General features: G+C 41.8%; 1 pseudogene across 1 annotated transcript in view; it reads left to right on the top strand.

Moving 5' to 3' along the window:
* The first annotated feature begins 1,890 nt into the window (after positions 1-1,890).
* Positions 1,891-15,619, top strand: part of LOC149976102 (uncharacterized) — a 36,946-nt pseudogene continuing 23,217 nt past the window's right edge. Inside the window, exons 1-4 of the transcript XR_016487633.1 lie at positions 1,891-1,906; positions 2,989-3,111; positions 3,511-3,674; positions 4,005-4,112. The product of XR_016487633.1 is annotated as an uncharacterized LOC149976102 (transcript). The remainder of the gene's footprint in view (positions 1,907-2,988; positions 3,112-3,510; positions 3,675-4,004; positions 4,113-15,619) is intronic.

Genomic DNA, 15,619 nt, shown 5'->3' with positions numbered 1-15,619 from the left:
GGCTATTTTACCAAGAAGGAGAGTGAGGGAGTGCTGCATCAGATGACTTAGCCTCCACAATCCCCCAACCAATTGAGATGGTTTGGGATGAGTTGGACCGCAGAGTGAAGGAAAAGCAGCCAACAAGTGCTCAGCATATGTGGGAACTCCTTCCAGACTGTTGGAAAAGCATTCCAGGTGACTACCTCATGAAGCTGGTTGAGAGAATGCAAATTGTGCAAAGCTGTCACCAAGGCAAAGGGTGGCTACTTTGAAGAATATAAAATATATTTTGATTTGTTTAACACTTTTGGTTGCTACATGATTTCATATGTGTTATTACATAGTTTTGATGTCTTCAGTATTATTCTACAATGTAGAAAATAGTTCAAAAAAAAATCAAACTTGAATGGCTGGGTTTCTGTACAGCACTTTGAAATATCAGCTGATGTACGAAGGGCTATATAAATACATTTGATTTGATTTTGATTTGATTTGAATGAGTAGGTGTGTCCAAACTTGACTGGTACTTTATGTACATACACAGTGCCTTCAGAAACTATTCAGACCCCTTGACTTTTTCTAAAATGAATAAAATGTTTTTTTCCCCCCTCAATCGACATACCCTATAATATCAAAGCAAAAAAATGTTTTTGTGCAAATGTACAAAAAAACGGACATAACACATTTACGTAGACTCTTTACTCAGTACTTTGTTGAAGCACCTTTGGCAGCAATTACTGCCTCAAATCTTCTTGGGTATGACGCTACAAGCTTGGCACACCAGTATTTGGGGAGTTTGTCCCATTCTTCTCTGCAGATCCTCTCAAGCTTTGTCAGATTGGATGGGGAGCTTCGCTGTACAGCTATTTTCAGGTCTCACCAGAGACTTCGATTGGGTTCAAGTCCGGGCTCTGGCTGGGCCACTCAAGGACATTCAAAGACTTGTTCCGTAGACACTCCTGCTTCAAAGAGTTCAATATTGGTTTCTGAGAGTCCTTTAGGTGCACTCCTCCTTCAAAGAGTTCAATATTGGTTTCTGAGAGTCCTTTAGGTGCTTTTTGGCAAACTCCAAGCAGGCTGTCATGTGCCTTTTATTGAGGAGTGACTCCCGTCTGGCCATTCTACCATAAAGGCTTGATTTGTGGAGTGCTGCAGAGATGGTTGTCCCTCTGGAATTTTCTCCTATCACCAAAGAGGAACTCTGGAGCTCTGTCAGAGTGACCATTGGGTTGCTCCGATTGCTCAGTTTGGCCGGGCTTCCAGCTCAAGGAAGAGTTTTGGTGGTTCCAAGCGTCTTCCATTTAAGAATGATGGAGGCCACTGTGTTCTTGGGGACCTTCAATGCTGCAGAAATGTTTTGGTACCCTTCCCCAGATCTGTGCCGTGACACAATCCTGTGTCAGAGCTCTACAGACAATTCCATCAAACTTCTTTGCTTGGTTTTTGCTCTGACATGCACTGTCAACTGTGGGACCTTATATAGACAGGTGTGTGCTTTTCCAAATCATGTTCAATCAATTGAATTTACCACAAGGTGGACTCCAATCAGGTTGTAGAAACATCTCACGGATGATAAATGGAAACAGGATGCACCTGAGCTCAAGTCTCATAGCAAAGGATCTGAATACTTATGGAAATAAGGTATATCTGTTTTTATTTTGGGGTATTGTGTATAGATGAGGATCCAATTTATTTTCTTTTTAGAATAAGGCTGTAACCTAACACAATGCGGAAAATATCAAGGAGTCTGAATACTTTCCGAATGCTGTGTGTGTGTGTGTGTGTGTGTGTGTGTGTGTGTGTGTGTGTGTGTGTGTGTATATATATATGATTATATTTTTTGGAGTATCGGAAACAATTTAGCTGCTAATTGAATATAGGGGAAAAACTAACAATCATTCAAAAGCAATGGGACCCTATCTCGGTCAGTGCGTTTGACCTCCTAGTAATCAGATCTGCTTTAATGGTGATTAGGAGGATGTTCTCTTTTCTCACTAGACTCCACAGTGTGCGGTTAGTACTACAGCTAGTCAGAGGTACTCTAGCAGGACCCGGAGTCATGGGGCTGATAGCAGTCAGTGGGATTGATCTCTGGTGCTCTTTTAAGTATTACTAAAGTCATTCAGTCACCCAGGCTTAATCGCTGGCTGTACTATTAGATGTGAAGGGCAATTTGAGCTGTCAGTGATGTAATAATGAATGCCTACTTAGTGAGACTTGGCCTTTTTTTTTATTAATGCATTTATTTTATTTACCAGCTCATGAGGCTACTTTGATTCAAAGTATTTGTTACTAGTGTAAGTGGCAAAGCAATTTTATCAGTTAGGAATGGAACACTTCTGTCTCTCTTTAATGAGTTTCATTTCCAATGATCTCTTAATTACGTTGGGTTGGTGGAGCGTTAGCCTTTTGTACACTTACACCTCATTGGCCCTCGATCAGCGATGCGCTGTTTGACAAACTGTCTAAATAAGCCACTAACTGCTGCTAATAAACCTTCTCTAATGGGTATCCCAGTTTGCACTCGCAATTAGAAATCATTAAGATGCTTCTTTAGGGGCACACAGCCATGGCAATTAGCCAACTAGCATAAAGCATTTTTAAGATAAATACTCTGTGTTGAAAGTTTTATAAGTTCTTTAAAATGTTACAAATGATCTCCTTGGCTAGACGTGAAGGAATGGTCACATATTTTATAGATTGTGTAGTCTCTCTCTTTTTTTAATTGCTCTTTTTAGAGAACTACACCTCTACTTTAGACTGAATAGGTGTCTGTTCTGCAGAGATTCAATCATGCATTTATCATTAACATTTACTGTACATGTAAGGAGCCATCATTTTTGTTAATCAATTAGATATCTGATGCTTCAGGACAGTTTAGAGGAAGACAATTCTATCCCATTTGCTTCCACATTGTCTACATCTATACACCCTGAACAGCTAAACAATCTATTGGTGCCACTTGTTTCAACTGCTCCCTGATGTTCTCTCTGTGATATGTCTCAGGTCTTCTTACCCTGTGCGTCCTCAAGGAGACTGCAGGGGAGCACTTTGAAGGGCTCCAGATGCTGACCAGTCTCCTGGGTCCCAACGGCTCCCGCTCACCCAAGCCTCTGTTGGAAGACCTGGGTATCTTGAGTTTTTCATAAGGTATCTATCTGAATTTCTTCTATTCGGATAGGATTAAAGGCATAGAAATAGATTGAATAGAATGGACTAATCATTGACTTGAATGGGGACCCCTGTTTTATTCATTCTAATTCTATGCATTTAATCTTATGCAATAGGCGAAATCCAGATAGATAACTTTCTAAAAACTGTGCCCTGGTTGATGATACTGTTAGATTAGATTAATTTAGCAGTATGTGGTTGGAAGCCTTATTGTTGTTTAAATGAAGCCCAATGAAACTGCTTGAGTAAGGACTGAGAACAGAAAACCTTACTGGATTTAGTCATTGGTGATTTTAGTAATACCATTTGGCTGAATGGTTTGGTTTCTCCCGAAGACATTGATGTTTTACATTACAGAGGTGTGCAGTGGGAGTCTGAAAGGTGAGGAAGAGGATGATGAAGATGGGTTTGACTGGCAGGTTGAGCAGCAGGTGGACATGGAGACCTTGAAGGAGCAACTGAATAAACTGCAGAAGTATGGCTGTGGGAATCAGAGGTCCGGAGTGTTCACTGGACTGCAGGTAAGGTCATTGGCTTGTATGAATAATGTATATGTAACAAAATAACTGTAAAAAAACAAAAATGTAAAACAAAGTTACTTTTGTCCTCTGAAGAGGTGGATGGGCCAATAATTATTCTATATTTTTTTAAATAATACTTTTTTTATTATTGAAGACAATGACTAGAAATTAGTAGTGGGATGGTTTCTTTTGGAATCACTGCTAGCAGGTTTAGAATGTGATTGTTATAGTTCACATAAGAAAGGCCAGGAGTTCTTCCTGATCGTATAAGCAGGAAAACATTACATCAAGTACAGCATGTGAAAATCTGATGGAGGATTGTCCAATCAGGAGGAGTTGAGTGATGTCCGAAACCCAGATAGGACCACAGCATCAGAGAGGAGACGGGAAAGGCTAGACGCCGAGACGTCCATATTCTGCCATGACCATTACCTACCTGTGAGTTATCCAAAGAATAGTACCCCATAATTTAGTAATTCTATGACATTTAACTACTGCACGGATTATATACGTTTTATTACATTATAATCTGTCATGACACCGACCCGTTTGTCTCTGTAGTGCCGACCTGTTTGTCTCTGTAGTGCCGACCTGTTTGTCTCTGTAGTGCCGACCTGTTTGTCTCTGTAGTGCCGACCCGTTTGTCTCTGTAGTGCCGACCTGTTTGTCTCTGTAGTGCCGACCTGTTTGTCTCTGTAGTGCCGACCTGTTTGTCTCTGTAGTGCCGACCTGTTTGTCTCTGTAGTGCCGACCTGTTTGTCTCTGTAGTGCCGACCCGTTTGTCTCTGTAGTGCCGACCTGTTTGTCTCTGTAGTGCCGACCTGTTTGTCTCTGTAGTGCTGACCTGTTTGAAGACGAAATGATCCAGGGTCAGCTGAAGTTCTGCCCGTGGTGGTCTGGTCTGAGCCCAGACTCCATTCTGCAGGGAGAGGCAGGCGAGCTCATCCTTTCTCTCTCCTCAAAAAGCACTACATGTAAAGGGATAGTTCATCCCCAAATCAGATGCTAACACTTTACATTCATTTGATCTTATATCTGTGGTATGCTGTAATTAATGTAGTAACCTATAGATGTAGCTCAGCTCAGACAATGTAAGATTCCCACCAGCAGGTGGTGTAAAAATACAGACAACAAAGAAGGAACTTGACTTGATAAAGTATGTTAATGTATACGTAATTAGTACTAAACATCGTATATTCAGTATTCCTAATTGTTTTTCTGGGTACTGTCAGTTGTGAGGTTGTGGTTTCGCAGTAGGTGATAACATTTCACTGGATTGATGATGAGGTTGACATTAAGACTACAGAGTTGGTTCTTTAAATGTAATTTGGAGATGTTTCCCTGTTGTATTGGTTCATTTGGTTGCCTTTGTTTATAGAATGTATTCTGTCTAGAATATATCCTCGTTTCAGTACTCAACTGTTAGACCTTTCCTTAAAATGTATATTTCAACACAATTGCCCTTTTTTTCCCAGCCACCCCCCTATCCAGACTCGTATCTATTGCCAGGGAAGGAGAGTTGTGACATAGGTCGAGTGGGAATCTGGCAAATAGTATATATCGCCATTGCCTCACTCCCCCACAAATCCTCTTTCTCTTTATTCTTTCTCTGTCAGTCCATGACATATGAAATCGATGAGTCATTTAAAAGGTGTGATCCAGGGCAGGCTGGCTGGCTAGGCCCCCAGGTTTGTTTGTTTTCTCTTCTTTCTCAGATGAGAGCGATAAGGGTGTATGGAGCCTCACTGCTCCACTGTGAGACAATTCAGTTCAGTGCCATCCAGCTCTCCTAACAGCCTACTAATTCCTCTGCTCCCACCGCCTCAACAAACACATGGCCAGTAGCCACAGCTTATGTTAGTGCAGGATGTCGTACGGTACACTCGGGAAAGGATTTAGATAAAAGCAGATAGCATTATGACAGTAGGGTGTGTTGGGTTGAGAATGCCAGGATCCCTGTCTGCCTAGCTCTGGAGAGATCACATAATGACCAACAGCCATCAGTCAATGCTACGCAGCACTGATACACAGCCCATTAGCGGCAGGCAAGCAGGAGGAATCCAGCCCTCTAAAGAACATTACATTTCCCTGCAGCTCTGTGGACTCCCTCTTCTCATTCTGCATTCTGAGATAGAGCACTCAGCCTTCCCCTGCCTGTTGAGTAGAGTGTTGGTCAGCAAATGTTGCTGTTTGCAGTAAAATCTTGATAGCATGCTTATGACTTTAAATGTTTGATTACATGTCATGTGGGAAGGCTAAATTCTTATGCTTTCACATGTTGACCTTCTTCAGCTTTTTCTCCCTCCCTCACCTCCCCTAAGACAAAGATATACAGGTAACTGCCAAAATAAAGGAAGCACCAACATAGTATCTTAATAGGGCGTTGGGCCACAACGAGCCAGAACAGCTTCGATGCACCTTGGCATAGATTCTACAAGTCTGGAACTCTATTGGAAGAATGTGACACCATTCTTCCATGAGAAATTCCATCATTTGTTGATTGTGGTGGGAAACGCTGTCTCAGGCGAAGCTCCAGTATCTCCCAAATGTGTTCAGTTGGGTTGAGATCTGGTGACTGAGACAGCCATGGCATATGGTTTACATTGTTTTCATGCTCATCAAACCATTTAGGGACCACTCCTGCCCTGTGGATGGAGGCATTGTCATCCTATTGGGGCATAGCCATGGTAGCCAAAATAATGCCCAAAATAATTTTTTGCACATGACACTAAGCATGATGGGATGTTAATTGCTTAATTAACTCAGGAACCACACCTGTGTGGAAGCACCTGTTTTCATTATATTTTGAAGGCCTCATTTGAGTAATGAGACTGTTACCTGTATATGTCAGCTGACAGATGGGTGTAGACACTAGTGCTAATGAAGTTGAAACCCCCACCCTGGGCCTGTGTGCCCCCTCTCTCTCCCCTGTGTCGAGGCCAGAGCACTGACAGGCCACAGCTGTCCACTGTGTCCAAATGACCTGAGTGGCCAGGGCTGATCGGACATGACAGCCCTGTCTCGACCTGCAGCACTTCTTATGGCTGGTTTAGTGTTTCATCACTATATTCATTGCATTGACTCGCAGGTTCACTGCAGAAAATGAAAATCTCAAACAATTGCGTTTTCAGTTACATTTCAAGGCATAATGTTTGAATATAAGGCAATCGACAGAAGCTTTATTAAAGTTTCTGAGGACCCTGTGTGCTCCACATTATTCTGAACTACCAAAGTCATACGTCAGAAGCTCCTCAGTGATGTAGAGTTTAGAGGTCGACCGATTAATCGGAATGGACGATTAATTAGGGCCGATATCAAGTTCGTTTTTTACACCTTTATTTAATTAGGCAAGTCAGTTAAGAACACATTCTTATTTTCAATGAAGGCCTAGGAACGGTGGGTTAACTGCCTTGTTCAGGGGCAGAACAACATATTTTTACCTTGTCAGCTTGGGGATTTGTTTTTGCAACCTTCCGATTACTAGTCCAACGCTCTAACCACCTTACATTGCACCTTGCACCAAACCTAACCATAAACATCAATTCCTTTCTTTAAAATCAATACACAAGTATATTTTTAAACCTGCATATTTAGTTAATATTGCCTGCTAACATGAATTTCTTATAATTAGGGAAATTGTGTCACTTCTCTTGCGTTCCGTGCAAGCAGTCAGGGTATATGCAGCAGTTTGGGCCGCCTGGCTCGTTGCGAACTGTGTGAAGTCCATTTATTCCTAACCAAGACCGTAATTAATTTGCCAGAATTGTACATAATTATGACATAACATTGAAAGTTGTACAATGTAACAGCAATATTTAGACTTAGGGATGCCACCCGTTAGATAAAATATGGAACGGTTCCGTATTTCACTGAAAGAATAAACTATTTGTTTTCGAAATTATAGATTCCGGACTCGACCATATCAATGACCAAAGGCTCGTATTTCTGTGTGTTATTATGTTATAATTAAGTCTATGATTTGATATTTGATAGAGCAGTCTGACTGAGCGATGGTAGGCAGCAGGCTCGTAAGCATTCATTCAAACAGCACTTTTGTGCATTTGCCAGCAGCTCTTCGCAATGCTTCAAGCATTGAGCTGTTTATGACTTCAAGCCTATCAACTCCCGAGATTAGGCTGGTGTAACCGATGTGAAATGGCTAGCTAGTTAGCGGGGTGCACGCTAATAGTGTTTCAATCGGTGACGTCACTCGTTGTGAGACTTGGAGTAGTTGTTCCCCTTGCTCTGCAAGGGCCGCTGCTTTTGTGGAGTGATGGGTAACGATGCTTCGAGGATGGCTGTTGTCGATGTGTTCCTGGTTCGAGCCCAGGTAGGGGCGAGGAGAGGGACGGAAGCTATACTGTTACACTGGCAATACTAAAGTGCCTATAAGAACATCTAACAGTCAAATGTATATGAAATACAAATGGTATAGAGAGAAATAGTCCTATAGTAACTACAACCTAAAACTTCTTACGTGGGAATATTGAAGACTCATGTTAAAAGGAACCACCAGCTTTCAAATGTTCTCATGTTCTGAGCAAGGAACTTAAACGTTAGCTTTTTTACACTTTTACTTTCTTCTCCAACACTTTGTTTTTGCATTATTTAAACCAAATTGAACATGTTTCATTATTTATTTGAGGCTAAATTGATTTTATTGATGTATTATATTAAGGTAAAAGAAAAGTGTTTATTCAGTATTGTTGTAATTGTCATTATTACAAATCCATTTAAAAAAATTGTCCGATTAATCGGTATCTGCTTTTTTTGGGGTACTCCAATAATCGGTATCGGCGTTGAAAAATCATAATCGGTCGACCTCTAGTAGAGTTGTACATGAGGTCATTTCCAGCCTGCAAAATTAGCAGAGGCATATTTACTCCATGTCGCTGACACCATCAGGACTTTGGGCTAGGACCATGCTATGGGGCAGACTGCTCAGAAGACTGGAGGAACTATGTCACAAATTCATTTCCATTCATCTTACCCCACCCTCCCGCCCCCCTCACACTTGATTGGCTAGGATCAAAGTTGAGATTAGTGAGTGCCGTGGAGATTGGATACAATTGGATGGAAGATCTAATTGGACATCTCTCTTGGATGGATGGAGCGCTGCGGCTGCATTATGTAGGCCTAGTTAGCTTGTGATTTGACAGTTTAATGGTCAGCAGTAATCCCACATTCATCCTGTTTTAAATACGTAACTCTTTAGTTCAGTTACATGTGGGGAAAAAACAGGAGTTATAGCCGCTGATGCCCTCTTAAGTCTTAGGCTAGATATCACTGAATGATCTTGATAAATGCTGGACTGTATTAATGCTGTTCTAATAAATAGACAAAGGAACCTGTTTGCCAGCAGCCCTATCCTTTTCCCTGATCATTTAAATGGACCAGGTCAGTGTTTGTTTTCTACACTGAGGCAGACAGCTGGATGTGGGCCAGTGGGACACTGAGTTTCTCCCCAGGGTCCTGGCTGATCTCCCGGGAGGTAGGGGAGGTGTGGTGGGGGGAGGTGTGTGTGCTCTGCTTGGCCAGACTGGGATGCTGCAGCTGCACTGGCGAGGGACTCCGGTACTGTCTGCAGGGATCTAAGCCCTGACGTAATGCAGCAGGAATCCAGTTCCCAGCGGAGCCAAGAGCCCAGTGCAGCCAAGAGTATCATTTGAAACTGCTGCTGCGGTGTGTGGGTCTCTGCGTGCCTGTGCGCTAGCCCACACACCCAGCGCCCCTCTCACATCAGGGGCTCAGCATAGGGGCTGTCCCCCCTCCCCACATGCACCCCACTCAACAGGCAAATGGATTGCTTTCAGCTGTTCCATAAGCCGCAGAGAAAGTGCTGACTTGAATCTGTTCTTGCAGATTTTCAGCTTGGTTTTCAGCACTGAAAGTTGCAGATAAAACTTTACCAATATAATTTGGGTTGAAGGGTATCTTGATCAGTTACTGAGGAAGAAACTCATTAGGGACTTGATTCTTTCCAAATGAACTGACAACATAGTAGTGTTCTCCTCCCACACTACAGGACACGGGCTTCCAAATGAATGCATTTGTAAAACAGGTCATGATGATTAGGCCTGTGTAAAACTCAGTGAGTGTACGTGTGGACTGCTGTTTTGCAGCAGTGTCCTTCACTGATGATGAGAAAGAGCAACTGAGGAAGTTCACCAACTATTCCTACTTCCTGGACAAGAAGGCCTGTGTTCAGGTGTGGCTCTGCCTGTTGGACATCATCCTAGCCTACTGCTACGAAGTGCGCACTACAGAGGTAGAGCACAATGTGAGTCAACGACCGGCAAGAGATCGTCACATTGCAGTTGGACTTGAGTGGCAAATCTCTACATCCTCCACCATGTCAAAGCTTTAACATGGGCTTACACCAATATCCTGTAGGGATCTTGAGAGCTCAATGTTGTCTTAATGTCACTAACCCCTACTACAGTCCTTTGCGGCACAGATGGAGGTAGATGTAAGAGAGTAAAGGTCTACTATGAGAGATTGTCTAGTTAGGAAAACAGAAAGGAAATTCTGCACACTGCTGCTCAAGCTCCAAGGTGATATTTATTTATAATAACTGTTGTGTATTTGGCATCATTAAAGTGAAGACTGTTATTTTATCAAATCAATTCTCTGTAATTATTATTAAGTGATTAAACTAATCATGTAAATGTAATTAACTAGGAAGTCAGGGCACCAAGGAAAATCTTCAGATTACAAAGTTATAATTTTCCTAATATAACTTTTCAGATATTTTAATATCTGATCAATTAGTCTTCAAAGTAATGAATTATTCTTTACCTCACGTTAGTCTCATTCCAAACGTCGTGAATGGTTGGTTATCTGCACGAACCCAGCCTTCACTATGAATCATCCATACATCAATTGTCTTAATCATTTATTTACTAACTAAATAATCACAGAAATGCATAAAAAAACAAACAAAGTAGATATGGTTACAAGGAAATAATAGGGGATGTGCCCTAGTGGGCTAAACCGATATGACGCTTGGTAGACAAAGGGACTGAGAAGGGCGCGAAAGACAAAAGACACTACACGGTTGATAATTATAATAATTGAAATGCTAATCCTTTGCACATGAACGCTCACTCATTCAGGAATAATTGCAATCAATATATATATTTACACTCAGTGTGTCGTCATGATCTCTGTTGGAATCGTCCGTTTTTCTGTTGGAAAGTTCATCTGAACTTCTCTCTCTCGCATGAAGTCTTTAGTTGTTAGAATGGATACTTCAGAGTCCTATTCAGAAATGTTCTTATAGAATAGTTGTTTCGGCGGTTGTCGGTCTTGGCATTCAGTCGACATAAATTCTAGCTGCAGACTAGTAATTAGTATCGAAGATTTGCTCTTATTCTGTCTGTATCGATAGTCTCGGAGTTTAACCATTTCCACCAATGTAGCTTGGTTAGGAATTCAACAACCGAGGAATGCATGGTCTCTACTCAAACCTTGGCCCTCTCAGTAATCGAGGTATGCTTGGACTGCAGTGGGCTTCTCCAGGTGGGGTTTATATTCGGAACAGCAAAAAAGGGCTGCCCCATGGGAATTTGAAAGGGAATTGGATTCTCTTTTCATTAAAGTTTAAAATCACATTACATAATTTCACAAATAGTATAATCTTATTCATTTTATACAATAATTAGATGCAAATCTCATAACGGAGACTCTTGTATAAACAGAGTTATGGTAATGTGGCTGTATTGTCTCTCATGAGGTCACAAACATTAGACAAAATGGACCGGTCATAGCTGGATTCTCCACCGACCGTTTACACATTCTCCAAAACATGGATATTGATCAGTTCTCAAGTTCTGTGAGGTAGAAAAAGTTCCTTAGTTCTACTGTGAACCCTCTCTCTATACTGCATGAGGGAGTCTCCTCCAGGAATTTACGACCTGAGATAACAGAACCTGGGTGTACGAGGGAGAGCGGGGGAAGGCACTCGCTATACCCAAAGAGGGCCACGTCATGACATAATGTTTCGCCCCTTAGGTCTTCATCAGGTATCCATAGCACATGTGGGGGTAGAAGGTCCTATATATAGGGGCAGGAGGAAACAGGAGGTAAAAAATGTATAACATAGGTTCACAATATTAACATTCAATGTATCAAAATATATGATGGCGGCTACTTTGAAGAATCTAAAATATATTTTGATTTGTTTAGTACTTTTTTGGTTACAACATGATTCCATATGTGTTATTTCATAGTTTTGATGTCTTCACTATTATTATACGATGTAGAAAATAGTAAAAAAATAAAGAAGGAAAAACCCTTGAATGAGTAGGTGTGTCCAAACTTTTGACTGGTACTGTACAAAATTTGGTCAGACCCAGAGCTGTAATTCTTAGTACTGCTATGAACACATACTTTAGACAGCTACCTGTGAAGTCATCTATGAACGTTCTATTAACATCTGGGGAGTTATGGCTACTCCATAGAGATTCTGGAACAAAGTATACTTTTCCAGAGATCGTGTTCATCTAAAATATAGTATCTATAATGGACACTGGAGACTGATTGTTTAAGAGTGTGTGAGAGTGTCTTCTTGGTATCATAGCGTCCTCGCGTGTTGTAGACCCATGTTGTGTGTTTGACACCTTGATTCTCTGAAGTCTGTGTAGATATTGACCTCTGATCTCTCAAGGTGTTGAATCACAGTGGACCATTGGAAAACTCAGTGGCACTCTGCTGGCTTGAGGTAAGTATTAGGGGGGCAGTCTGTAATTATCATTGATTATACCACAGCATTGTTTAATACTTGTTTCTGATTGGCTATAAGGGCATTCTAGAATGGAGATTAAAACCAGATAATGGGACAGTTGGAAAAGATATCGGGACACCTTGCAATAATATGCGCCTACACATGCAGACCGTACCTGCTACAAAGTTACAGAAAGCTAAACCAACAACTGTACAAACTGAAATTGGATACATTGTAAACGCAGGTCCAACAAGGAAAACTTAGCTAACTAGCATTGATTTGTTTTTGCAGAGACATAATCGAACGAACGACTGGGTTGTGTCTCTAGCAACCGAAAGATGAGAAAGTATGAATTTGCTTATAAAAATGAAAATATCAACAAACAAAAAAGTATTTCTACCTGTAAATTTGTGATTTCATATGGTTTTCTTTGGCAACTGTGGTATAAGTGGGATAAACGCCTCTGTTCTGTACATTACCTTGGAAGAATGAACTCTGCAAAGGGACATTCAGAGACTTGTCCCAAAGCCACACCTGCATTGTCTTGGCTATGTACTTAGGGTCGTTGTCCTGTTTGAATGTGAATCTTTGCTCCAGTCTGAGGTCCTGAGCGCTCTGGAGCAGGTTTTCATCAAGGATCTCTCTGTACTTTGCTCCGTTCATCTTTGCCTCGATCCTGACTAGTCTCCCAGTCCCTGCCACTGAAAAACATCCCCACAGCATGATGCTGCCACCACCATGCTTCAGCTTAGGGATGGTGCCAGGTTGCCTCCAGATGTGATGCTTGGCATTCAGGCCAAAGAGTTCAATCTTGGTTTCATCAGACCAGAGAATCTTGTTTCTCATGGTCTGAGAGTCTTTAGGTGCCTTTTGGCAAACTCCAAGTGGGCTGTCATGTGCCTTTTACTAAGGAGTGTCTTCCATCTGGCCACTCTACCATAAAGACCTGATTGGTGGAGTGCTGCAGAGATGGTTGTCCTTCTGGAAGGTTCTCCCATCTCCACAGAGGAGCTCTGGAGCTCTGTCAGAGTGACCATCGGGTTCTTGCTCACCTCACCTCCCTGACCAAGACCCTTCTCCCCCGATTGCTCAGTTTGGCCGGCCGCCAGCTCTAGGAAGTGTCTTGGTGGTTCCAAACTTCTTCCATTTAAGAATGATGTAGGCCATTGTGTTCTTGGGGACCTTAAATGCTGCAGAAATGTTTTGGTACCCTTTCCCAGATCTGTGCCTCGACAAAATCCTGCTTTGGAGTTCTACGGACAAATCCTTCGACCTCATGGCTTGTTTTTTGCTCTGACATGCACTGTTAACTGTTGGACCTTATATAGACAGGTGTGTTTGCCTTTTCCAAATCATGTCCAATCAATTGAATTTACAATAGGTGCACCCCAATCAAGTTGTAGAAACATCTCAAGGATGATCAATGGAAACAGGATGCACCTGAGCTCAATTTCAAGTCTCATAGAAAAAGGTCTGAGACAACTTCTGGTGAAATTGGAGGGCGCAAAATTCAAATAATCATAAAAATGATGGATATCTAGGGACATACAAGTGTCTTAAGTAGCTTAAATTATTTTTAATCTAACTGCATTGTCCGATTTACAATAGTCTTTACAGCGAAAGCATGCCATGCGATTGTTTGAGGATGGCGCCCCACATCAAAATATTTTTCAACCAGCACAGGCTTCATAAAATCACAAATAGCGATTTTAAATATTCACTTACTTTTTGAAAATCTTCCTCTGATTTGCAATCCAGTGACAACATGCATGGTCGTTTTGTTAGATAAAATCCTTCTTTATATCCCAAAAAGACTGTTTAGTTGGCGCCATCGATTTGAGTAATCCACTCGTTCAACGTGCAAAGAAAGGAATCCAAAAAAGCTACCGTTAAACTTTCTTAAAACAAGTCAAAATACGGTTCTATCTAATCGGGTACCCTAAAATGTAATTAAACTATCATATTTAATACGGAAAGAAGTATGTTCAATAGGAAAGTAAAATTAGCAGCTGTGTGTTCTCTTTGTCGCGCATGCACAGACTGCTTTCCAACTCTGACTCCCAGTACTAAAACTTCTTCCTCGTTTGGGAAGAAACAAGCCTGAAACCTTGAACAAAGACTGTTGACATCAGGTGGAAGCCGTAGGAATTGCAATCTGGGAGCTGGAATTGCAAATGCCCCATAGCTTTCCATTGTAAGAGCATGGGCACGGTTGGTTTTTCTTTGGATTTTCTCCTACCATATCAATTGTGTTATAGTCTCATACATTGTTTTAACATTTCTACAAACTTCAAAGTGTTTTCTATCCAATGGTACCAATTATATGCATATCCTGGCTTCTGGGCCTGAGTAACAGTCAGTTTACTTTGGGCACGTCAGTCAGACAGGAAGTGGAGAAAAATAGACCCTAGCCTGAAGAATTGTTTTTTTTTTGTTGATACATTTGCTAAAATGTCTAAAAACCTGTTTTCGGGTTGTCATTATGGGGCATTGTGTGTAGATTGCTGAGTTTACATTTTTTTTAAATCCATTTTAGAATATATATACCGTAACATAATGTAATAATAATAATAATGTAATATATAACGTAACAAAATGTGAAATAAGTCAAGGGGTCGGAGTACTTTCCGAAGGCACTGTATATATCCACTGATTGTCATCTCCTACTGGTACACTGGTAGCATTGTTTTAGGAGAAGAAGAGGCGGCCAGGTTAAAGCTATGACGACAGATTGGTTCCTCTTAGACCTGTGTGCATGTGTGGCTTGCGTGCATCAGAGTGTAGGTACAGTTGGAGTATTAGGGTGTGCCCCGGGGCTGTGAACAAGCCCAGGTGTTTTTTCCCTACTGGAAAACAGACGAGTGGGGTGCGAGGTGGCTGTCTGCTCCCTGATCAATGGCATTTGTGTGAAGGCACCAGAGGATGAAGAAGGACGAGAGTGTGCGGCTCATCTTAAACCTTTCCCTGTGAACCTGACAGTGAGGGCTGGTAATCGGACGCCTGAGAGATAGCAGTTTGGCCATAATGGTGATAATGGAGGAAGTGGTAATCTAATGACATCCTGCAGCTGCCTGAAAGCCCTCGTCAGTAGAGCTGTCTGGCTGGGAGAGACTGACGGGACCCCATCTTTCATCCGCTCTGTCGCTCATCCACTCTGTCTCTCAGCCGCTCTGTCACTCACTCACTCTCTCATCCTCATTCTCTCTCTCTATTCCTCTAC

This window comes from Oncorhynchus mykiss, chromosome 17 (assembly GCF_057628025.1).
Source record: "Oncorhynchus mykiss isolate SJ-2025 chromosome 17, ASM5762802v1, whole genome shotgun sequence".
In the NCBI taxonomy this organism is placed as follows: Eukaryota; Metazoa; Chordata; class Actinopteri; order Salmoniformes; family Salmonidae; genus Oncorhynchus; species Oncorhynchus mykiss.
The sequence above is the reverse complement of the archived record's forward strand: the minus strand, read 5'-3'. Positions and strand labels throughout refer to the sequence as shown.